The sequence below is a fragment of the Heloderma suspectum genome, chromosome 13, assembly GCF_057233095.1.
Source record: "Heloderma suspectum isolate Gila_16-S chromosome 13, 16-S_ref, whole genome shotgun sequence".
In the NCBI taxonomy this organism is placed as follows: domain Eukaryota; kingdom Metazoa; phylum Chordata; class Lepidosauria; order Squamata; family Helodermatidae; genus Heloderma; species Heloderma suspectum.
This window is the reverse complement of record NC_139470.1, coordinates 32,912,086-32,936,229: the sequence shown is the minus strand read 5'-3', so window position 1 is coordinate 32,936,229 and position 24,144 is coordinate 32,912,086.

Below are 24,144 nucleotides of genomic sequence, written 5' to 3'. Positions count from 1 at the left end.
AAAACATGGCTCTGTGCCCATTCTGAATTGTCCTTTCCTCTCCATCAACTTTGACCAGCATAAGAATCACCCTGGGTAAGTTCCCCTCATTAGCTTACTCAGTACAGAGCTTAAGTAGACCAGGAATTTTGGTGAAGGTTTTGTTCCCCTTTGTAGTGTGTGTTTACACTGCTTTCTTGCCATTCATGTTAAAACTTGCTTAATTTGATTACTGGGCTGTATTGTTTTTCTGTTTTGCACCTTTGGGGGAGGTTGGCGTTTCCCCTCCCCACGCTGCCTAGATCGCTTGAGATACTTGCCAAGGGAGGGAAGGGAGCCTAAGGGCTGGTCGGTGCTGTAGCTTCACCGGAGACCTACTCCCAGATCGATGCTACTGAGCCAGGGGAGACTGCTCCCTGCATGGGACTAGCAGGGGTGCACGGTGGGGATGGCTATCGGAGAAATTGCAAGGGGTGCTTAGCTCTGTTGTCCTACCCTGGAGGGCTGGCATTGAGCTACCACCACCATGTAGGGATTATTGGCAGGGACCAAAGCAGAAGCATGATAAAGGGAGTACTTTATGAGTAAGCATGTGTAGGACTGGCTTTGCTGCGGGATGGCTTTGTTTCAAGCTATCCACGCATTCTCACACACAATTCCAGTCATTTGAAAACAGAATGTATTCAAAGGAATGAAAGGCTTAGTATAATATCTAAAAGAAGCCATATAGATAGATGGATGGATGGATGGATATACAAAACATACAGAGGCCTAATATAAGAAGGGAGAGGGAACAAATACATTACAGAAATTAATACATTAGGGGCACAATCCTAACTTGATAGGTGGCCATCTCTGAATTTGGAAGCAACTGCCTATCCAAAGCAAGGCCGGAGAGGCATGGGGGGATTGTTCCCTCGGCACCTCTCCTGCCTTGCTATTTTTTGCTAGACAGCCGCTTTCGGCTGTCTAGGGGCGGGGGCGGGGTGATGGACAGGAAGCTGCCATACAACACAGGATGTGTCCTACGCGCAGCTCCGCTCTCCCCGCCCCGGAATGCCCCCCAGCCCCGCCCTTTTTCAGTCGCTCCGCGCTCCTCTTCCAAGCGCGGAGGCGGGGCTTCTCCGCACTTCCTCCCAAGTAAGTGTAAGCATTGCAGCCTATGCTATAAGCAGGCACAACATACAAGACTAGAATTCTTTACTGCTTCCATGATATGTGTAGCAGGTGACCAGGAAACCTACCTGTTGAATTTCTACATGGTCATATAGTACTACACTTCAGGCCACGCATTTGGGCAATGAGCAGCCATAGGACTACCTCATTCAAGCTGCCCTCGGTTGTCCCCGGCTCAGGCTAAATATTTGGGCTATTTGTCCCATCTTCATGAAGTCTTGCAACAAGAGCGTCCATGGCAAGAGCTTTATAAGGTGGCCAGATTTTTAATGTTTGGATAAAAAACTTTTAAGGTAGTGATCTGCCATGACAATAGAACTATATTAGGTTTCCCCACCCACAGATTACCCACATCCCATCTAGCAGAAGGAAAAAATGGATCCAAGGTGTATCCAGCTGAATGTGGGGCCAGAAATAACCTGGCATCGGCCCATGGTGCCCATGAACTGAGCTACTCCTGACAGGCCCTGGAACGGACCAGTGGAGGCTGGTGGCTCCTCTGTCAGTGGGGTGAAGAATCCACTCCGGGTTTCTGTCAGAACTCTAAAGGAGCTGTCCAAGGTGTGAGGCACTATAGATAGCTCCTTTAGAGTTCTGACTGAAACCCAGAGGGGATTCACTGCCCCAATAATATCGGAGCCACCAGCCTCCACTGGAATGGACATTGAAGTCCCCAGGAACAACCAGCCTGGGAGACTCCAACATCAAGCCTGAGATCATCCTGGCCGCTCGGGTAGAGAGACTGTTGGGCAACGCGGGGTGGGGGGGAGGTGGACACACGATCCACCAACACAATCTCCCCTGTCCCGAACACCCAGTTTCAGAAACCCATACTCAAAACATGGGGAAGGATGGATGGGGCACCTGGTTGGCGTGATGGCCACAGCCATTCCCACCTCCCTGTTCCCCAGGTCAAGCCTCTGCTGGTGCACAACTGAGGCAAAGCCACACCTGCTGGTGCACACCTGGATCTCAGGCTGTCAGAGTCTCCTCAATCCGCTGGGCCTTGCTAGGTCTAGAATCTAAACAAGGCCATCAACCACGGTGTATATTATGTCCTCAGTGTATTATAGCAAAAGCCTAGCATGATCCAGCACATCGTCCTGGTAGAATCTGCTTTAAATTCTATCTCAAAGAGACCTCCATGTGCATGTATGTGTGTTCTACTTTTAATCCAGGATCAAGCACTAGAAAGACAAGTGGGCAGTGAGATGTTCATATAGTTATATTCATGAAGACCTTCAGGTAAGGTTCTACTCAAAGTTCTCTAGTCCAAGGAGAACTGGAGTGTAACTGGAAGGGGTCTCCTTGGTGGTGGCCCTGGGCTTTGGAAGAGCTCACAGGTGAATTAAGAAATTGTGCGTCTCTCCTGGCTTAATAAAGAGGGATTCAGTTGGGATTCAGGGAGCTGAGTTGAGGCTGTTTTTGAAGGACTTTTTGGTTTTGCAATATACATTCTTGATTTTTAAAGTATGTTTATATTTATTTTCTAATGTTACACTTGTTGATTTTGTGTGCTGTGCTGAATGGATGAAGATGCAGGATAAAAACATTAATATATCAATACAGATTAAGAGACTGTATGCATAAGTAGCACAAACAATATTTCTAAGAGGGTTTCCTGCTGCAGTAAACATTCACATAGCTGCCCCTGTTGTAAAGAGATTAAAAGCGACACCTTGTTTTAATTCTATAATCTGTAAAGTAAACTTATCCCTGCTTTCTGTAAGGATTTATGTGTGCAATTAGATGCTTCATTAGAGTATGAAAAGTCTCAACTTGACTTTCAGGGGAAGGGGTTATTTACTGTGCACCTCTTAGGAAAAGTCACATTAAATGGAAGTTGACTTTCAATTTGTGCTACATCAATACGTATTGAACAAATTAAAAGGGGCTCTCTAAGGCATTACGCGCACACACAAGTTCACTTTGCTACTTGGTTTAGTGCTAGCATTTGTATAAAAGCCAAGCTGAAAAAGCGAAGCTGACAACTTAGCAGTTCTGGCAGGGATGCTTGATCTTCCCATGGCTTGTTTTAGGGTTATTTGGGGGTTGTCTAACCCTCAAACCCCCTCTGCCACTTGGGTTCACATGACACGACAGGCCACTGCATGACTCGGCAGCCACTGTGGGTAAATTAAGCTATGGCGAGCAGTTGTGTCATGTGAACCAGGTCTCTGTGTAGCTTGTTCAGAAGGCTGGAGGAGCTGCCATGGGAAGAAGGCAGGAAAGTCCACTTCCATCAGCATGGTTGATCCAGTGTAAATCTGGATCCAAGCCGTTCTCACAAATGTACTCAGTCACATATGTACACCTATGCATTCATCCACACAGGCGCATTATCCCTGTCCCTACACCCACCCCACCCTGAAGTGTGATTGGGAGGAGCTGGGCAAAAGACATGGATGTTGTGTGAAGCAGGACAACATTTGCAGATGCTGGATGGTGCCATACTTTGGAGTGCTCAGGAGGACAGATGTCCTGATTAAGATTTTGCCAGTTTACTCCTCCAAACTCAGATCATGAAATCTGTGTCTGCCCTCATGAGGAGAAACACCTTTAAACTCATTCGCAAACCGTATCAAACTCCATCAAGACTACATCGCACTATCGCAAATACACCATCACAGTGCTGAAGGAGCTGTGCTGTAGGGGCCGGGGGGCGTTCCCATCGATGAGACGGGACGGCAGTGTTGCGGCTGCAGAGTGGCCACAGAGTTACAGGGAAGTATCGTGCATGAGACTAACCAGCGAGTGTTCGATTCTGGGCTTTGAAAATTAAATATTGCTGAAGATCTAAACAAGGGTCTGCCACACACAGTGTGGGTAACTGCCTTAATAGTGGCAGCCTGGCAGGAAATTGTGCTGCAACTCATCAATGCTCATTGGTTCCAAAGATCATGGGGACGAACGTTAATGAGAAAATCCACATATCGAGAGGGCTGCAAAAGAATTTGCTTAATCCACACTCCTTTTATTGCACATGGGTTCTTTATATTGTGGTGTGAATTACAACATTGGCATGCATCTGCCAGCCCATCCGAACATTTTGGAACAATCACTTGGGTAACCAGGCTACTCCAGCTGAGCAGAATCAGAACACACTGACTGCCTTTCTTTCTGTATTGTTGTACATATGCACTTCTCATTTACGGTTTTGTCTGCTGTTTTTTGTTTTTATGTTTAAAAAAAAAATTAAAAAATTTCAAATTAATTTCAGTGCAAACAACAGTAATCAAGTGCCGGGGTCACTGTATACATACAACCAATAACAATTCAAAATTAATTCAGGTTTAAAAAAAACCAGGCATGTTGAAATTAGCTGTTTTTTATACATAACTGCTACTCCTTCTTAAAATATTTTAAATTCATCCTAATGCATTCCTTCAACATGACCCATGTGAAGATGGTGGTACAATAATGTCCTTATTATTTACATAATTTATAGAAGTATACCAATTCTCATAGAAGTTGTAAGTATACGTTTCAGATCTATATTATCTGATACTATATTTCTCCATATTGAGATGAAGTCTGTCATTTCTGTTATCCAAGAGGATGCAGTTGTCATTCTCGCATGCCACCCACATGTCAAGTTAGACTTGAGCGTCTAACGTTGTGATGACTCCTCTTTCCCACTTACTCCTGTCTACTACTTGTGGTCCAAGGCTAAACCAAAACAACCTAACCTAAGTGTCAACCCTCCCATTACCTCCTCCTGCTTCTTACTTGAATACAAAAGCTATGCCAAAGCATTACTAAGTTCCTCTAGGCATATGAAGAATAGAGGCAGGAGTTAGAGTGAAAGGAAAACCCAAGACCTGCAAATAATTCCATTGCCACCTCTGAAGATGGGATTCCAAATCCTTTCCTCAAAAATAACCTCCAAGTCGCACGCTCGGAAAGCACTCTAAGTCCTAAACTCAGAAATAATTCTAAGTTCTACTTTCAGAAAACATCCTAAGTTCCAAAGTCTGAAGAGGTCCATAGTTACCCAAATCCTTGGGTCTGGTGGCACGGCAGAAAGAGGGAAGTGGAGCAGCAGCAGCAGCAGGAACCAGAACAACAGGAACAAAAGCACCACCCCGGAGCTCCCATTCCCTGGGCTTTTATCCCCTGCTCTGGTCAAAGGTGGGACCCAAGGAGCAATGAGACACGCAGCCGCCAATCAAAATGGGGTGCACGTGGTTAGAGCATTTGCTCACCAATCAGAAGCAAGGTGTCTCATCTATCTCCCACAATTCCATGTGTCTGGGGAACGTGTCTGGCACCAGTACAAATGGGTTACTTTGAAATGTCCCAAAATATGACCCAAAGTCTGCCATCTGATTGATGCATTCGCTTTGGTATATCTTATTTGAACTCCCGGTCATCCTTGGCCATTTTTGGTCATATCCGCCCAAACGCCTCCTCCTAGTGGTCGCTCGTGCTCAGGGCTACGCTTCCCCGCCCAACTCACATCGAGGAGGGACATTCTCTTATCAGCAGGGGTGCACCACGAGAAGTCGAAACAGCACTTCTCCTCCTCTCAGTAGGCATCTGAGCATGCTCAGTTCTGCTGTTCATCTCACTTAGACACTCTGCCAGCACGTCGTCGTGGCCCTGAGCACGCCCTGTGAAGCCGCTTGTAAAGACAGCTGCATTTTTTCCCTTCTTCAAAGACAGTCCTGAAAAATCTCAGTTAAAGTCTCAGTTAGTGAAATAACATCATTTAGTATAGAATCAAACTTCACGGTCTTCTTGCCCAGGGGTCAAGAGTCTGGAATATAAAGCCAGTTACGTGTCTGGGGTCTTCTAGGGGCTCTTCTTGTAGGCCTCCCCCAGATTAAATCAGCCCTCTTTACTCTTTGTTAACCCTTTTAGTATCAGATTAACAGGTTTCTCCCCTTGTTCGATTTTGAATGTTTTGTCGTTCCTTCACCATTTGTTTCAGAAGGGGCTTAAATACTCATCCATTAGAGTCTATGTGGTAGCAGTAGCAGTAATGAGATCAGTAAGACAGATACAACAATCTTCAGTGTTTACACATCCACTCACCAAACCATTCTTGCGTGGACTACGAAATTTGGTTCCCCCTGTTAGAAGGATGGTACCAGAATGGTACCATGGCTGAAAGCGAGGAGGAGCTGAGGAACCTCATGACAAAGGTGAAAGAAGAAAGTGCAAAAGCTGGGTTGCAGTTAAACCTCAAAAAAACCAAGATTATGGCAACCAGCCTGACTGATAACTGGCAAATAGAGGGAGAAAACGTGGAGGCAGTGACAGACTTTGTCTTTCTAGGTGCAAAGATTACTGCAGACGCTGACTGCAGCCAGGAAATCAGAAGACGTTTACTTCTTGGGAGGAGAGCAATGACAAATCTTGATAAAATAGTGAAGAGCAGAGACATCACACTGACAACAAAGGTCCGCATAGTGAAAGCAATGGTATTCCCCGTAGTAACCTACAGCTGTGAGAGCTGGACCATAAGGAAGGCTGAGCGAAGGAAGATAGATGCTTTTGAACTGTGGTGCGGGAGGAAAATTCTGAGAGTGCCTTGGACTGCAAGAAGATCAAACCAGTCCATACTCCAGGAAATAAAGCCAGGCTGCTCACTTGAGGGAATGATATTAAAGGCAAAACTGAAGTACTTTGGCCACATAATGAGAAGACAGGATATCCTGGAGAAGATGCTGATGCTAGGGAAAGTGGAAGGCAAAAGGAAGAGGGGCCGACCAAGGGCACAGAATCATAGAATCATAGAATAGTAGGGTTGGAAGGGGCCTACAAGGCCATCGAGTCCAACCCCCTGCTCAATGCAGGAATCCAAGTCAGAGCATCCCTGACAGATGGCTGTCCAGCCTCGTCTTGAACGCCTCCAGGGTGGCGTTCCCTAGGTAATTGGTTCCATTGTCAAATGGCTCTAACAGTCAGGAAGCTTTTCCTGATGTTCAGCCGGAATCTGGCTTCCTGTCACTTGAGCCCATGATTCCGTGTCCTGCACTCTGGGATGATCGAGAAGAGATCCTGGCCTTCTTCTCTGTGACAACCTTTCAAGGACTTGAAGAGCGCTATCCTATCTCCCCTCAGTCTTCTCTTCTCAAGGCTAAACAGGCCCAGTTCTTTCAGTCTCTCTTCAGAGGGCTTTGTTTCCAGTCCTCTGATCATCTTTGTTGCCCTCCTCTGAACCCTCTCCAGTTTGTCTGCATCCTTCTTAAAGTGTGGTGCCCAGAACTGGACACAGTACTCCAGATGAGGCCTAACCAGTGCAGAGTAGAGGGGAACTAGTACTTCCCGGGATTTGGAAGCTATGCTTCTATTAATGCAGCCCAAAAGAGCATTTGCCTTTTTTGCAGCCACATCACATTGTTGGCTCATATTCAGCTTGTGATCGACAACATTTCCAGGATCTTTCTCGCTTGTAGTGTTGTTGAGCCACGTATCCCCCATCTTGTAACTGTGCATTTGGTTTCTTTTTCCTAGGTGCAGAACTTGGCATGTATCCCTATTAAATGTCATTCTGTTGTTTTCTGCCCAGTGCTCCAGTCTATCCAGATCACTTTGAATTTTGTTTCTGTGTTCCAAAATATTAGCTATCCCGCCCAATTTTGTGTCATCTGCAAATTTGATCAGCATTCCCTGCATGATCAAAGCAAGGTGGATGGATGATATTCTGGAGGTGACGGACTCAACCTTGGGGGAGCCGGGGGTGGCGACGGCCAACAGGAAGCTCTGGCGTGGGCTGGTCCATGAAGTCACGAAGAGTCGGAAGCAACTGACCAAATAAACAACAACAACACCAGAATGGAGTCTTTCTTTGGTACTACGGACTTTGATGTCGTAGCCATTTGAGCTAATGGCTACTATTGACATTAGTTTATTTTCCTGGAAAGTGGCTTTCTTGGTAGCCATCACTTCAGCTGGGAGGGCATGTGAGTTGAGCGCTTTCCATCTTGATACTGTGTTTCGTAAGGACAAGGTTGTCCTTCGACTCAACATCTCTTTCCTGCCGAAAGTAGTGTCGGATTTTCATATAAACCAACCTGTGGTCCTTCCAGCTTTTTTCTCATCCTGTTCCTCGGAGTTGGAAAGATGTTTGCGTGACCTTGGTGCTCGCAGGGCTCTGGCCTTTTACAAAGCCCAAACTGAATGTTTTCGTAAATTGCAGAGATTATTTGTCTGCTATGGAGAACCCAATAAAGGCTGTGTCGTCCCAAAGACTGGCTGCTTGGATAATTCAGGTTATAAAATTGGCATACCATCTTACTGGTCAAGACATTTTGCCTTGAACCCAAGCGCACTCGATGAGAGCCATGCTGACACCTACAGCATTCGGTAGAGGGTGCCTTTGCAGGTTCTATGTAAGGCTGCTACGTGGGCTACCCCATCTACTTTTGTGAAGCATCACAAGTTAGATGTGCATGCAAGGTTGGATTGCACATTTGGAAGAGCAGTATTGTCGACAGTGGAATCACAGAATCATAGAATAGTAGGGTTGGAAGGGGCCTACAAGGTCATTGAGTCCAACCCCCTACTCAATGCAGGAATCCATGATGTCACACCTACCTACGACCGGTAAGTCAGCTTGCTACTCGCCCATATGGGTGATGCACGGAGACCATGAAGAAGAAAGGCAGGTTGCTTACCTGTAACTGTAGTTCTTCGAGTGGTCATCTGTGCATTCACACAACCCAGCCACTGTCCCCTGCGGTGTCAGTATCTTTTTGGTACTGATACGAAGGGTTTTCCTTGGATCCAAGACTGTGTATGCGGTCTCAAGGATCTGAGAAGATCAGCAGGAACCCAGCAGGACATGCGCAGACAGGAAGTAGGGGAGGGTTCCAGCCAAAAACAGTGTTCCTCAGCTATAGAAGTTTCCCAAATAGAGGCTCCACGCAGGCGCAGAGCCCATATGTGTGAATGCATATATGAGTGGAAAGACCACTGAAAGACCTACAGTTACAGGTGAGCGACCTGCCTTAACCCACCGTGGCTTAAATAAGCCATGTTGGGCTTTGACAATCATGCAAACTAACCCATTGCATTTTTGCACACATGCGTGCGCACGCGCACACACAAACGCACACACGCCATTAAGAGAACACAGGTCCCCCAAAGCTCTTACACCTTTCTTACACCCCTGCTTTTCATCACCCTCTCAAATGTTACAAACTGGGCAGGCTTGTCACTGGGCCATTTGGGGCTCTTGACAATGAGAAACACTGTCCCGCCTTCTCGCCCCGCCCCGCCCCGCCCCGCCCGCACTTCTCTTGTCCTGGGACTTCTGGTTTTGGTCCCTCCTTGCCCATCCATGAAGCCCTGTAATGTTTGGGGCTAAACCTTCTACACATTATTCCCAAGTACAAAAATTTCCCCCTAGCTTTAAACTCATTTGACCGGAGTTTCAGAAGTCGGGAACAGATTTACTTCTTGCTGAGCAACTGGAGAGAATAAAACCACTTTTTCTTTGTCTTTCCTCACTCAGAGAGGGGCTAGTGCAGCCTTTCCCAACTGGGTGCCCTCCAGATATTTTGGACTACAGTTCCCATCAATCCCAGCCATCATGGCCAGGAGTGGTGGGAGTTGTAGTTCCAAACATCTGAAGGGCAGCAGCTTGGGGAAGGCCTGGCTAGGGGCTCACTTCTTCCTTTTTAAAAAAAATTGTGCAGCCCAGTCCTTGCTCAGATGTAAGTCCCACTTTGTTCAATGGGACTTACTTCCAAGTAAGTGCAGAGCGCTGCAGACTGAAAGATCTGGCAAGGGTGAGATGAAGGAGAGCCCTCCGCCCGCGTCGTCCTGCCCACACCTCTTGAATCATGCTTGTGCCTCTCATTCTGTAGCTGCCATGCTGTATGTGTCCCTTTGTAATGTTACGCACACGGCTTTGGATGGAGGGTGGTCTGTGCGTTCGAGGAGGAGGCTCTTGTCATGGGGACCTTCTCTGGGACGCGCGTGCCTGGGCGCACTGAAGGCCGACACCTCCCCCCTCGCCTCTCATGCTTCAAGGGACGAGGACGCGGCAGGCAGGCAGGCCAGGCGCTCTCGTCGGGCACAAACTGCCTGCCACGCGCATCTGCCCTTCCCAGCCTCCCGCGGGCGGCCAATCCGCCTCTCTGGCTGTGGTTAGCAGGTGCGCGACGCCTCGCTGCTCCCTCCGCCAGGGCCCGGAAGAACTCCCAGCTCCCAAAGGTTTTTGTGTACTGGAAGGCCCTAAGCAGCGGGTGCAACCCCCACCCCACCCCACCCCACCCCACCCCACCCGCTGCAGCTGCTGCACAGGCAAATTGCGGGAGCCGGGACTCAGCAGGCCGGCACAGTTTTAACAAACCCTAATGCTCACGTTAACGATTTTTTTAAAAGAAGGCAATTAATAGCAAAACAGAGAGAAGAGTGTAAACGCTCTGTTTTTCTACTACCAAGGCATTTTCACGCCCTAATGGACTAATCAATCCAAAGTGAACCACTCACTGGGTAAAACTGGAAAGGGGATCCATTTGTGTTTTAATGGGAGGTTTGTGAGTGGCTTTTGTCTAAAGCCTGGCGTTCCGATTCAGGCTAATAACACAGCACAACAGCTGGCCATAAAGACAGCGAAGAGGAGCAAAAGCCAGAACCTGGCTCCCATGTGCCACAGCAGGGAGGGCTCGTTCCAGAGGCACAGCCATTGCCTGCTGTTTGCAGCCCAGAATGCCCTGCCTCTGACTAGTGAGGCTCCGTTGGGCTCTCCATGGCTAAGGTCCATTGAGAGACCAGCTGGTCCCTTGCTGAGCATGCTGATGCCAGGGGCCAGTGCCACCACACCAGATAGGATTCAGTTCCATCACTCCATCCTGTCCTGTCCTGTCCTGTCCTGCTGCTCATCAGATGAATGGGGTGGTCAACATTCGAGCATGGTGCAGGAGAGTGGGGGAAACCGTCTTCACTCTACATCACGCGCTTGTGGCCTCCTTTTTGGTGTTCCTCACAGAGGAGGCAGGGGGATCCATCCATCTGGTTGCCTTTTCCACAACTGGCTATGCTGGCTAGGGATGATGGGAACTACAGTCCAACATCTGGAGGGCCACAAGTTGCCCACCCCTGGTTTGAAGATCAGCATTTTCATACTTGAGTCCTGCCACACCTAGCCCGGCCTGGCCCAGGTTGACTCCTCCTTGGACAAGGATCCAGATGGTGCAGAGTCTGAAGACCCCACCAGCATCCTGGGAGCAGCCACACTGGGCTTGTCTACGTTCCCTGTCGCACCTGTGGCAGATACTCACCTGTGGCATCAGAACAGGAGATGGAATTACCTTGCAACCTGAGAGGACCCTGACGCTAGAAGATGCAGGCACAGATGGCCACCCAGTGACAGATCACATGCCTAAAGGCCCAAAAGAACTGGGCTTCTCAGGAATAAAGAGCTTATCCTGAGAAGGGAGACCTGGAAAGCTGGACTAACTGGTGCAGCTGAGCCTGGGCAGGATTTGGAGACCAAGCTAGATCATCCCTCATTTGAGGGCTGCTGGTTGCTGAAACAGCACAGGTCCTCAGCCCAGCCTTGAAAACTTGCTTCTGGAACAATGCCTGCCTCGAGCTGATCCACCGTGTTTGATCCTGCCTTTGCCTGAAGACCCTGCTTTTTTGGACTGTCTTAGTTCCTGACTGGCATCATTAATCTCCTGGTCTTGCCTAACCCACAATCTAGTGGCATATGTGCCAAGATGGGACTTGGCCCAGACAGGACAAGTTCTTCAAGAACTTCGGTTGGTTGGTCCCAGTGATTTGTTCATTTTAAATTTGGTGACAAGCTCTAGAATATCTAGAATAGAAGCTCTTGCCACCTCTATTTGACTCAGTTTTTCAGACTCCCTTTTCAGACTCCCTACATCTGAAGTGAGCCCTAGCTGATGATATGTTAGGGCCCCAGTGACAAAGCATAGAGGGAAACCGTTAAGCAGACAGGCAAGTTAAATGCCTCTACAAAGATAAAGTACATATACACCTGTAATTATTTAATCACGGTCAGAAAAGAAGAGCACAGCAAGGGAATTATGTGCAAAAAGCCTCCACAGGATTAGCACTGGGGCAATCCTGTGGAAATTTACAGCTCGGGGGATGAACACTAGAAGGGAAATTCTGAAGAAAACTACAGGGTTTTTTTTCCAGCTCAGCGCTCTCAGTGAAGTCTCAACAAGCTGCAGTGAACCTGAGCCAGAAATTAGACTAAACCAAATTTTGGAAAGGGATAAGAAGTTCTCAGATAAGGGGCATGGTATAGACCTAGACTGAAGGAAAGTCAGCTTATAAACAAAAAGTGGGGGAGAGGAGCAGGCGAAGAGAACATCAGGGCTGCTTCAGTTGGACTGCCCACCTACCAGAGCAGGGCCAGCCTGCCCATGAGGGGGAACCCCCACGTCAGGCGGCAGAGCGGGGGGAGTGGCCCATCGCATGCTTCCATGAGGCTGGAGCCAGGCGGTGGCACCACCCCTCAGAGGCAGTGCAGAACAGCCCCATCCTCCACACTTGCAAGAGGAGCGCAGAGCAGCTGGAACGGGGCGTGGCTGGGGCGCTCCGGGGCGGAACTGCCTGTGCGCCACACCCTTTGCGTCGTACAGCAGCCTCCTTCCCCGCTCCGTCCTCTCGCAGCTAGACAGCTACAGTCGGCTGTCCAGCCAAAAAAGCAGGGCAGGAGAAGTGCAGAGGGAATGATCCCCTCCGTGCTTCCCTTGCCTGCTTTGGATAGGCGGTCGCCTCTGAGTTCGGAGGCGGACGCCTATCTAGATAGGATTGCTCCCTTAATCTCTGAAACCAAGATACTGTATTTGGTGGATTAGCATTAAAAAACACAATTTGTGTAATTTGGTTGGAGGTGAGAAAAAAATTTTGAGCCAATAATTAAAGGCCCTAATAATAGTAATAGTAGTAGTAGTTTTAACTGGCATTACACTGGTTTCCAAACATAGAAATGAAGCCGGAGTACTCCTTGATACACCAAGAATAGTCCTTAATGGTTTGTTTTGAAACAATTCCACATCGTATGGGATTTGTGAACCCCAAATCTCTCCTCCATATGCACATTGAGAGACTAGTTTTGATTTCAGAAAGGTTAGAATTGGATAGATTTGATAACCACCCCTTGTGCGCCAGAACTTCATTAGTCCAATATATTTGCTGGTTTATCTTTAATTTCAGAGACTTAAAATGGGCCCCCCGGCCGCCTGAGGATGAAAAAAGAATACCCAAATAATGATAAGAGGATACTTAGTGGGGTGGGGATTTATTCTCCACGTATGCATTAGGGATCTATGTCCAAAGACCATAACTTTAGTTTTCCCATAGTTAATAGATTTGTTAATAGTTTTGGGAGGAATATTCAGCCATTGCTGATAGTAATCTATGCAGGCCAAGCTGAGTATGTGAGATGAGGATCAGGTCATCAGCACAGAGGAGAAAAGACAGTTTCCTTTCTTCTACTTTTACCGGAAAAAAATGGGTCACTACTCAAATCGGAAGCTATATCATTTACAAATAAATTAAATAAAAGGGGAGCCAGGACACATCCCTGTTTAACACCCCGAGATACTGCAGCATTGTCCAACACATATCCAACAGGGGAAAATCTCACCTGAATATTTGAGTTTTCATGTAACAATTGTAGTAAGATCAAGAGGCATCAATCCATGTTTAACTCTGCCAGTTTAGCCCATAACCTGCTCCTATTAATAATGTCAAAGGCTGCTTGGAAACCAACAAATGCCACATGCAATTTTAACTTTCATTCGGTTACATACTTATTAACCAAATGATCTAATACAAAACAATGATCCATTGTTGAATAACCAGCTCGGAACCCAGCTTGTTCTTCTATAAGAATAGTATTCATAGTAACCCAGTCTTCCAGTTTGTTCAGCAGATGTCTTGCATATAATTTGGCTGCAATACCTATAAGACTCATTGGCCCATAGTTTGAGGGGAGCTTATGATCCCCTTTTTAAAAGATCGGAATTACTATAGAAGTGTTCCAGCCCTTTGGGAGGTCACAGCTAGATTAATATGGTCAAACAATTTGGCCAAAATAAGCAGCCACTGTTTGATATGTCTTTGTAATATCATTTTCTTATTTCTAATTAGCTCCCTATATTCTTTTTTCTTGTTTACAAATATTTTAATTGTTTCAGGGGAGTAGTCAGACTTCAGTTCCCTAGCATATCTTCTTATTATTATCTTCTTATTATTGATCAAGCCTTTCTATGGTCCAGGTCGAACCAGCCTTTTTGAGATTGAGTGTGTGGGGGGGTACTCCATAATTGTTCCTGGTCAAATATGGCTTTAGAGATTTCTCATTATATGCTGATACAGATGCAATATATTTGCTGAATTAACATCTAGTTGCAATAGAATCATAGAATAGTAGGGTTGGAAGGGGCCTACAAGGCCATCGAGCCCAACCCCCTGCTCAATGCAGGAATCCAATATGTTATATGAATAACATCTGCTCTGATAAACAGTACTATTAATTGTATCCATTATGAGATTATTCCATTTAACCTTCCTTTGGCCAACTAATTCAACTCCGACCTGATACTCTTCATGAGCAAAAATCTGAGAACTTCCATCCTCTCTCTAAAAAAAAAAAAATCAAACCTCAGAGACTGATGATCACAATGGCCCATAGAGATAACCTCAAAATTGATAAAGTTCCTAATCTTATTCATGGGAACACACACATAATCAATTGATTATTGATTTGTCCTCTTATTGATGATTAGGTGAAGTTTCCTGGGGTGTCTTTAGGATAGGACCCATTTAATATTAAATAATTCCTTGTGAACAGGAACTCCAAAAATGTATAACCCAGTAGGTTCACCAACTTATCTCTCAGAATCTGTGCGAAGACAATTAATAATTCCTCTTCCTCAATATTTAGATGACCTGCTAACTTATTTTTGTTTCCACTGATTCTGGCATTGAAATCTCCCACTATTATAATCAAGTGGGGGTTCATTTTCTAAATATCACAGAATCATAGAATAGTAGGGTTGGGAGGGGCCCACAAGACCATCGAGCCCAACCCCTGCCCAGTGCAGGGATCCAAGTCAGAGCATCCCCGGCAGATGCAATCACAGCTGACTTCCCGCCATCCACACTCCCCATAATTGGGGCAGGACTTTCCTGCTGGACTTCCTTGCGTATTCCACACTCGCTGAAAGCAGAATGGACCCCCACTCCCGCCTGTACCAATCTGCTCAGTCCTTCTGCAGGCTGTGCCTTGCTGTGTGCACACACTAGCACCCTTGGCTGGAGGCTGCTGTTTCACTGGGTCCCTTAATCCTCCCTCTGTCTCTGCAAATGTGTAAATTTGATGCGGAAATTTTTCCCCCTAACATTTAAACCCTTCAGGGGGCTGATTGTGTTTAGGGGATCCGCTGGAAGTGCCTCCTGCCTAGGCAGATCAGAACAAGCCTTCTCTCCATCCTGAAAATTCCAAACGTCTAGGCCAGTTTGGCTTGACGGAAGCTCTGTAGCCTGCTTGGACTTGGTCAACAAAACCTCTTTTAGAGATGAAACGTCTCCACAAGGTGTCTTGCTGAGCTGTGAGAGAAAGGCTGGAGAAACTATCAATCCAGCCTCTTCCATAGATTAGGTTACCATGGAATAGATTTCTACCATTTATAAAGTACTGGTGGTGCTCTGCAATTTACCCTTGAGTGGGATATTCTTAGATAGTTGGTCTAAGGGAGCTGTTTTAAGTTCTGACATGGGACTCAACTCCACCATGCCAACCGGCGGGTCAAATGCCATATTTGAAGACTGTTGGATCCTAGCTCTTGAAGGTCCCAGGGAGAGAGCTGGGGAGGTATTCATAAAATGCCAGTTAATTCCAACACCCCTCCTCACCAGTAGATCTCTGGCACTACATATTTTGGCCAATACAATTCTTCGTGCAAAGGTCACGACTGCTCGGTCTGAGATGTAATTCTGAAAGAGGTATCCAACCTGCATGATGCCCTCTGCTGTTCAAGGCATAGATGTAAAGGATACAATAAACTTCATGAGATGCAATTTGCGGTTTGCTTGGGACAGCTGGCCTATTGGTTTGGATAATTTATAGATACCAGATTATATTGCATGAGCTGTAATTGCCAGGATTTGTTAGTAGGGTGGGGATCTCATACAATATCCTGTCTGAATCCGACACTTAGATACTTCCTCTGGTTTTCCCTTCTCATCTACAGATGGGAATCAACCTGAAACTTGGATTTTAGGAAAATTGATTTTAATAAACAGAGGAGTGCTAGTTAAAATTTCATGGCTAAATAAATGGCAGAGAAAAGGAGCCCAAGATGGGTGGGAGTTCTTGAAGATTAGATGAAGGGGTGGAGGGAATCCTTATCAAATGTGTAGATGGCAGAAAACTGGGAGGGCAAGCTAACCCCTCAGGATTATGATCCAAAATGACCCTGACAGAATGGAAAGCTGAACTGAAATTAGCAACATTAAATTTTTAGAATCATAGAGTTGGAAGGGGCCATTTAAGCCATCGAGCCCCACCCCCTGCTCAGTGAGGGAATCCAGTTTAAAGCATCCCTGGCAGACGGCTGTCGGTTTAAAGGTTTAAAGCCTGAAGACCTTTAGTGTCAAAAAGACAATGTCTGTCTGACCTGTTGGTTAGGCAGCTTTCCTGGATGTTCAACCAAAATCTACCTTCATGCAGCTTAAGCCCATTATTTTGTGTCCTACAGTCTTGGTTGCAGCCCTCTTCTGAGTGAGAACCCTTTAGGTACTGGAAAAGTGCTATTATATCTCCCTGCAGTCTTCTCAAGACTAAACGTTCTCAGTTCCTTCGCTCTTTCCTCAACAAAGAGAAATGGACAGTTCTATATTCAGGCAACAAAACAAAATAACAATGTACAGGTTTAGGATGGGGAAATTCAGTAACAGCACATGTGAAAAGGATCTCAGGGGTATAATTGTTCAGAAGGGGAATATCAGTCAGCATTGCCATGTATTTGCAGAAAAGGCTAATATAATTCTAGGCCAGCCATGTTAATACAACCAGAGTTTCCAAGTCACAGGAACTAATAATTCCATTTTATTCTGCACTAGTCAGACCTCATCTGGAGTACTGTGTCCAGTTCTGGGCCCTGCACTTTAAGAAGGACATAGGCAAATTGGAACAGGTTCAGAGGAGAGCAACAAAGATGTTCAGAGGTATGGAAAATAAATTTGCTGAAGGAACTGAGTATGATTAGCTTGGAGAAGAGAAGGCGGGGGGGGTGCGCACATGTGGAGAGAAAGAGAGATGCATGACAGCACTCTACAAAGGCCTGAAGAACTGTTGCATAGAAGAGGGCAAAGACTTGCCGTCTGTCCCCAGATTGCTGATCTAGATCAAATAGGCTTAAGTTACAAGAGGGCAGATTTCAGTTGAACACTAGGAAGAACTTCTTAACAGAAAGAGCAGCTCAGCTATGGAACCAATTGCCTTGGTGGTGAGGGGGGGGGCTCTCCCTTGCTGGAGGTCTTCAAGCAGAGGCTGGACAGCCATCTCTTGCCTAGCGCTGGAGTTCCTGGACTGAGCAGCATGTGTGTGTATATGTGGCGGGTGGGGTGCGGGGTGGACTAGATGACCTAAAAGACCCCATCCAACTCTATGATTCTATAAGCAGGGAATCATAGAATAGTAGGGTTGGAAGGGGCCTACAAGGCCGAGTCCAACCCCCTGCTCAGTGCAGGAATCCAAGTCAGAGCATCCCTGACAGGTGGCTGTCCAGCCTCGTCTTGAACGCCTCCAGTGTGGGAGAGCCCACCGCCTCCCCAGGTAATTGGTTCCATCATCGGGAAAATAGTTGGGAAAACACACCCAAATAAAAACACAGCAAAGCAGAAAGGCAGCAGGGGGGTGGGGGCTATGCAGTGTATTGCACTAAGTGCCACATGTACGACTATCTGCCTGCTGGACAGAAGTCATGGGTGTATGCTCAGAGGAATGAGCTCCTGGCTCCTAGGGAACAAGTGTGTTCGCTTGAGGCGCAGGTTGCTGACCGGGAGAAGCTAAGAGAGGCAGGGAGGTTGGTGGATGAGTCCTTCAAGGACCTATCGGCTGTGTCCCACTCCCAGGGGGACAGTTCCTCTGCTGCCATGGAGAATGTGGGTCTCAGGGAAGGAGGGTGTCATTCTGAGGAAGAGGGAAATGATCCCTCAGAAGGGACCCATTCCTCAGAAGATGAACAAATATCCTCTCATGCCGAAGATGTGCCTCCGTGGGAAGGGGGGCTTGTGGTAGTGGGAGATTCGACCATTAGACACACAGACAGCTGGGTTTGTGATGGGCGCGTGGACCGCATGGTGAATTGCCTGCCTGGTGCAAAGGTTGCGGACATCATGCACCATCTAGATAGCCTAGCAGTGGTTGTGGTCCATGCTGGTACCAACGATGTGGGGAAATATAGTCGCAAGGTCCTGGAAGCCAAATTTAGGTTGCTAGGTAGGAGGGTGAAATCCAGGACCACCAAGGTGGCTTTCTCGGAAATGCTACCTGTTCCACGTGCAGGGCCAGCTAGAGAGGCGAAGCCGAGGAGTCTCAATGTGTGGATGAGACAGTGGTGCCGGGAGGGGTTCAGATTTGTTAGGCACTGGGGAACATTTTGGGACAAGTCGGGCCTGTACAAGAGGGATGGACTCCACTTGAAGCAAAATGGAACCAGACTGCTGGTGTTAAACATGAAAAGAGTGGCAGAGCAGCTTTTAAACTAAACCCTGGGGGAAAGCCAACAGGACTGGGAAGCATCCAGTTTGGGTTAAATCATCCCAAAGATGAAAATGTTTTTGATTGCCCAAATGTAGAAGGGGAGGAAATAGACCAGGCGCACATGGTAGAACATAATAGCCAATCAAAGGGCAAGGGGAGCAGGTCCCTCTGTCCTCTCCATCCCAAATGACTATGGGGACCACAAAAATGCAGCAATCACGGACTTTATTAATGCCTGTTACAGCACGGGGTCAGTCAGATCAGTAGCTGCAGGACTGGGATCTCCTCGCGGCACCTGTAGTAAGTAGCTCCGGGATAAGGCGCAGACTCTCTCGACCAAGAACAGCAAGCATCTGCAGGGTCCTGGATACCAGGCACACCATGAGGCAAGGAGCTGCAGGCCTGGGGTGGACGCGCTCAGGGCAATGCTGGTAAGCGGCTGCTGGAGCAGGCTGAAGGTCTACAGGGCAGGTAGCTGTGGGGTTGGAGCGCATGACCCTGGAGCAGTAGCTGGAGGACTGAGGGGCTGCTGACAGACGGCTGGTTGAGGAGGAGGGCAGGGGCAGGAGGACCTGTTGCTGAGCTTGCTGGGGACTCACGCCAGTCTTTTCTCACCCGCCAGTTCCTGTGGGCTTCTGACTGCTGCTGACAGCACAGGTAGGTCTCCTCTGGGTTTGCTAGCAGAGCCTCCTTGGCTGTAGGCCCCTGGCCGTCAAGGAGGCCCAGCTGCCCCCCCCCGCCCTTCTCCCCTTCTTTGCCTTCCAGCCTTTGTGCCTTCTAGTGGCTCCGTCCAGCCTCTGAGCCCCTCGCCTCCCCCTTGAGCTTCCAGCCTTCAGGCTCATCTCCTGTGCTTCTGCCCCACCTCTTCCTCCCCCCTCAGAGCCCTGGACCCGTTTAAAGAGCCCCTGTCCCGATTCCCTTGTCTTCTGCTTAGCCAGCCGGACTGTGGCTGGCTGCTGCTGCGAGGCAGCCAGCAATGCCGAGGGGGCTGGACAGTGACCCCCGCTGCCTCCTCACAGGATGCCAGAGGATTTGGGGGGGGGGGATACCATGTTATAGGTGTTCCTATGCAAATGCTAGAAGCCTCTGAGCCAAAATGGGAGAGTTGGAGTGCTTGATTTTAAAGGAGAACCTGGATATAGTGGGCATTACAGAAGCCTGGTGGAGCAGAGAGAACCAGTGGGATGCGGTCATCTCTGGATAGGAACTCCACAGGAAGGACGGGGAAGGGCGTCCTGGGGGAGGCGTTGCCCTGCACGTCAGAGAGGGCATAGTGTCAAGTGGACTAGAACTCCTAAAGGGGTAATCTCTTCCACAGAAGTGCTGTGGGTGACAATACTGGGCTCCACCTGGTACAGAGACGTGGGGGCTGGGGGGGAGATGCATGTGGATGTCCTCCCACCTCAGGCAGTGGGATTGCTTACACTGTCTGCAAAACTGGGACTACTATCTCTCTATATGGACTCTAATACACAAATAGGGCATAAACAGCACCTGACCTTTTTCTGGACAGCGGCCTGGTTGGTCATAGCTGTTAGCTGGAAATCAGCAAACAATCTTTCCCATACCATATGGAAACTGAAAAACTGGGGCTTTGCACTAATAGAGCAGCTCCCTAAACACTTCAGGCCTTTCAGGCACTACACATGGAAGGCATTTTTTTGTCTGCAATGGTGCCCCTTGGAATACTGGACTATTTGAAGTGGATTTAATATCGTCTTTTCCAACTTCTTGCTCTTTTACATTGTAAGAGCAAACGACTGTCATGTCACAGTGCCTCAAAGTGGGGGAAATATTTTTGGCTGATCCTTTTCCATTGCTCTCTGCTTCTCTTTCTGTGGGACCAGCATGCTCCGCTTGGGAGAACAGAGGCAGGCTTGTTGCTGGGGCCCTGAAGTTAAAATTAAAACAACTTCCTAAAGACTCCCCAAGGGCGTGTTTCCCCGCTCTGGGCTTCACTTCATTTGCAACCTCATTGCGATGTTTCCCCAGTCACATCTCCTCCTTTCCAGTCCCCGTTTCCACGGCCCCGAAAGACCCGGCTTGCCATCGCTGTGGCCCGGGCGCTGTGCCGTGTCCACTGGGCTCCAATCGGATCCGTGGCTGGGCGGAGCCTGAGAGGAGCCTGGGCTGGGCCCGAGGACCTCTTCGGTGATCCCGCCCCCTCGGCCGTCTTTCCAGGACAACGGAAGGAGAAGCTAACGGAGGAGAACCGGATTTTTAAAAAGGAATCAGCTTTGCTGTGAAGGAGGCTTCCCCCTCTCCCCCCTTTCCCCTGCAAGTCCAGATGCACCTGCATTTCAGGAGCAAGCCTGAAATGCATTGAGCACAGTGGGAGTTACTTCCAAGTAGACACACACATGCCTGTGCTGGGAAAGCGGGGGAGAACACAAAGAGGAAACCAGCCCTCCTTTTAACCCAGAGGACCTCATCCACCACAATGGGAGTTACTTCTGACGAGACAGTAATGGGTTTGTTGTGGGAAAGAGACGGAAACCAGCCCCCATTTTAATGCACGGGATCACAGAATCATAGAATAGTGGGGTTGGAAGGGGCCCACAAGGCCATCGAGTCCAACCCCCTGCTCAATGCAGGAGTCCAAGTCAGAGCATCCCTGACAGGTGGCTGCCCAGCCTCGTCTTGAACGCCTCCGGCGTGGGAGAGCCCACCACCTCTATATGGAAGCTGTGAAGGAGTTATGTCCTAAGGCAATGGACCAGAGCCTCGAGATCGCGCTTAATCGCATTTAAGGAAATGGGCTTTGATATGTGCCCTGTCAGTCGAGGGGCTTCTCTGTTATTTCTGTGGTCATTAAGAGGGCAACCCTCATTCAGCACAATGGGAGGAAACACCCCTTGACTGGGGTCGTGGGCTGGTGCTTATTTTTCTGGTGCTTATTTTCAATGATGTTTTAAAAGTTGCTCCCTCGGCATCCTGCTCCAAAATGGCAATGAAACTTCCGGAAACGGGGGGAAAGGGTTGGGTCACTGAGGCCAGAGCGACACTCCCACTAAGGCTGGGCTACATGCCCCATGGGCAGGACTATGATACCGGACCCAGTGCGGTTGTGGAAACAGGTCAGTAATGGAGCCATAGTAAGCTGGAAAAGTTGGACTATAACCAGTCTCAGAAGAAGCAGGTTTTCAGCAATAAAATGTGGGGCTGGTGCTGAATGGCCACGATGTCATGGCAACACAGAGACCGCACTGCGCAGCCAGGTTGGAGTAAATCACTGGTGGAAACACAGCCCAAGAGAAAATGGATGATCTGCGCAGCTCGTCTTGCCAAGGAAGCCGCTCCCTACAGCCACCAGCCAGGGAAACACAGATCATGAGGGAGTTGGGAACTATATTTGAGGAGGGGGGTGCTGCTGCCCCACCCTTCCCAGCTGATGGATATGCTGGTAAAGAGACCAACTACCAGGGGCCCCAGTGGGCTCAGAGGATGGGGAAATTTGTGGGCACACGGCTCTCCATCAGTCTCCCCCCCTGCACGTCCCACGGCTCGAGAGGCTCCTCCACATCTGTTGACACTTGTCTTCCCTCTCCTCCCCTGAGAGCTATTCAGAGGCTCTTCGAGAGCAATGAAAAGAGCTGCCAATAAACCCTCTGGCGCAAAAGTGATATTGCCCCCAGAGAACCTGGACGATCTTTAGTCGCCCTTAATGCAATAGCTGCTCTTAATGCTTCTATGGTTCCCCCCCACTTCACAGGCCCCCCTCCCATGAATTATCCCCCCCCCCAATCTAATTGCTGGTGCGTAGCAGAAAATGCACTTGGGGCCACTGTGCAGCTTGGAGGTTTGGGGATTCCCGCGGAGGGGGGCTTCTGCTGCTTCTGCCTGGGAGCCTCTGTGGTGGAGGCAAGAGAGTGCTGTCACCCAGGGACATCTGGGTGCAAATCCCCACGGGAGGCATCTTGGGTCATAGCATCATAGAGTCATGGAACAGTAGGGTTGGAGGGGGCCTACAAGGCCATCGAGTCCAACCCCTGGCTCAATGCAGGAATCCAAGTCAGAGCATCCCTGACAGATGGCTGTCCAGCCTCGTCTTGAAGGCCTCCAGTGTGGGAGAGCCCACCGCCTCCCCAGGTCATTGGTTCCGTTGTCGTATGGCTCTAACAGTCAGGAAGCTTTTCCAGATGTTCAGCCGGAATCTGGCTTCCTGTCACTTGAGCCCATTATTCCGTGTCCTGCACTCTGGGATGATCGAGAAGAGATGCTGGCCTTCCTCTCTGGGACAACCTTTCAAGGACTTGAAGAGCGCTATCCTATCTCCCCTCAGTCTTCTCTTCTCAAGGCTAAACATGCCCAGTTCTTTCAGTCTCTCCTCACAGGGCTTTGTTTCCAGTCCCCTGATCATCTTTGTTGCCCTCCTGTGAACCCTCCCCAGCTTGTCTGCATCCTTCTTCAAGTGTGGTGCCCAGAACTGGACACAGTACTCCAGATGAGGCCTAACCAGTGCTGAGTAGAGGGGAACTAGTACTTCCCGGGATTTGGAAGCTATGCCTTTATTAATGCAGCCCAAAATAGCATTTGCCTTTTTTGCAGCCACATCACATTGTGGGTCAAGCATAACAGGACTGTTATCAGGAGAAAAGGGGCTGGGGAGGAGAGCTGTGCTTGGAGGAAAGATGGGGGAAACCCAAATAATTTCTCCTTCTCCCTGACACAGGACTTTACACCAAGCATTGGGCTGCGGGGGGAGGACTCTCTGGGGACACCCCACCTTCTGGGCCTGTGGACATATTTGGCAACTGGCTACCATGGGAGGCAAGGCAAAGGACAAGCAACCTGCTGAAAGACCCAAGCACAAGGCAGAGAGCAGGGCTGAGACCCAACACACCAAACAACTCTTTTGGACCAGTTTTCAGCACCAACAGAAACCTATTTCACAGAAGGCAAACTCTTTCTTTCCCTCCACTCTGCGGACCAACTCGTTCCACCTCTCTCTTTTTCTGCCTCACTCCAGACCACCATTCACACACACTCTCTCTCACCCCCCTTTCTCCTCCTCACTGCAAGCACACAACACCCCCCTTTCAGGATCCCTCTAAAATTGCCCCTCTGGGTCCTCCCCGAACCCTTTCTCCTTCCCATGTGCAGCTCACACTCATTCAGAGCACACAACCCCTCCCCAAGTGCCCCCGGGCTGCTCCCAGATGGGCCCCTATCCCCTGCTGGCTTAGCGCTGCCCTTCCTACCCCCAAGTTTCTCAGGCAGAAGTGACAGGAGCCCCTTTACCTCCCCCCTTCTTCTCCTTGGCGGCTGGGGAGGAAGGC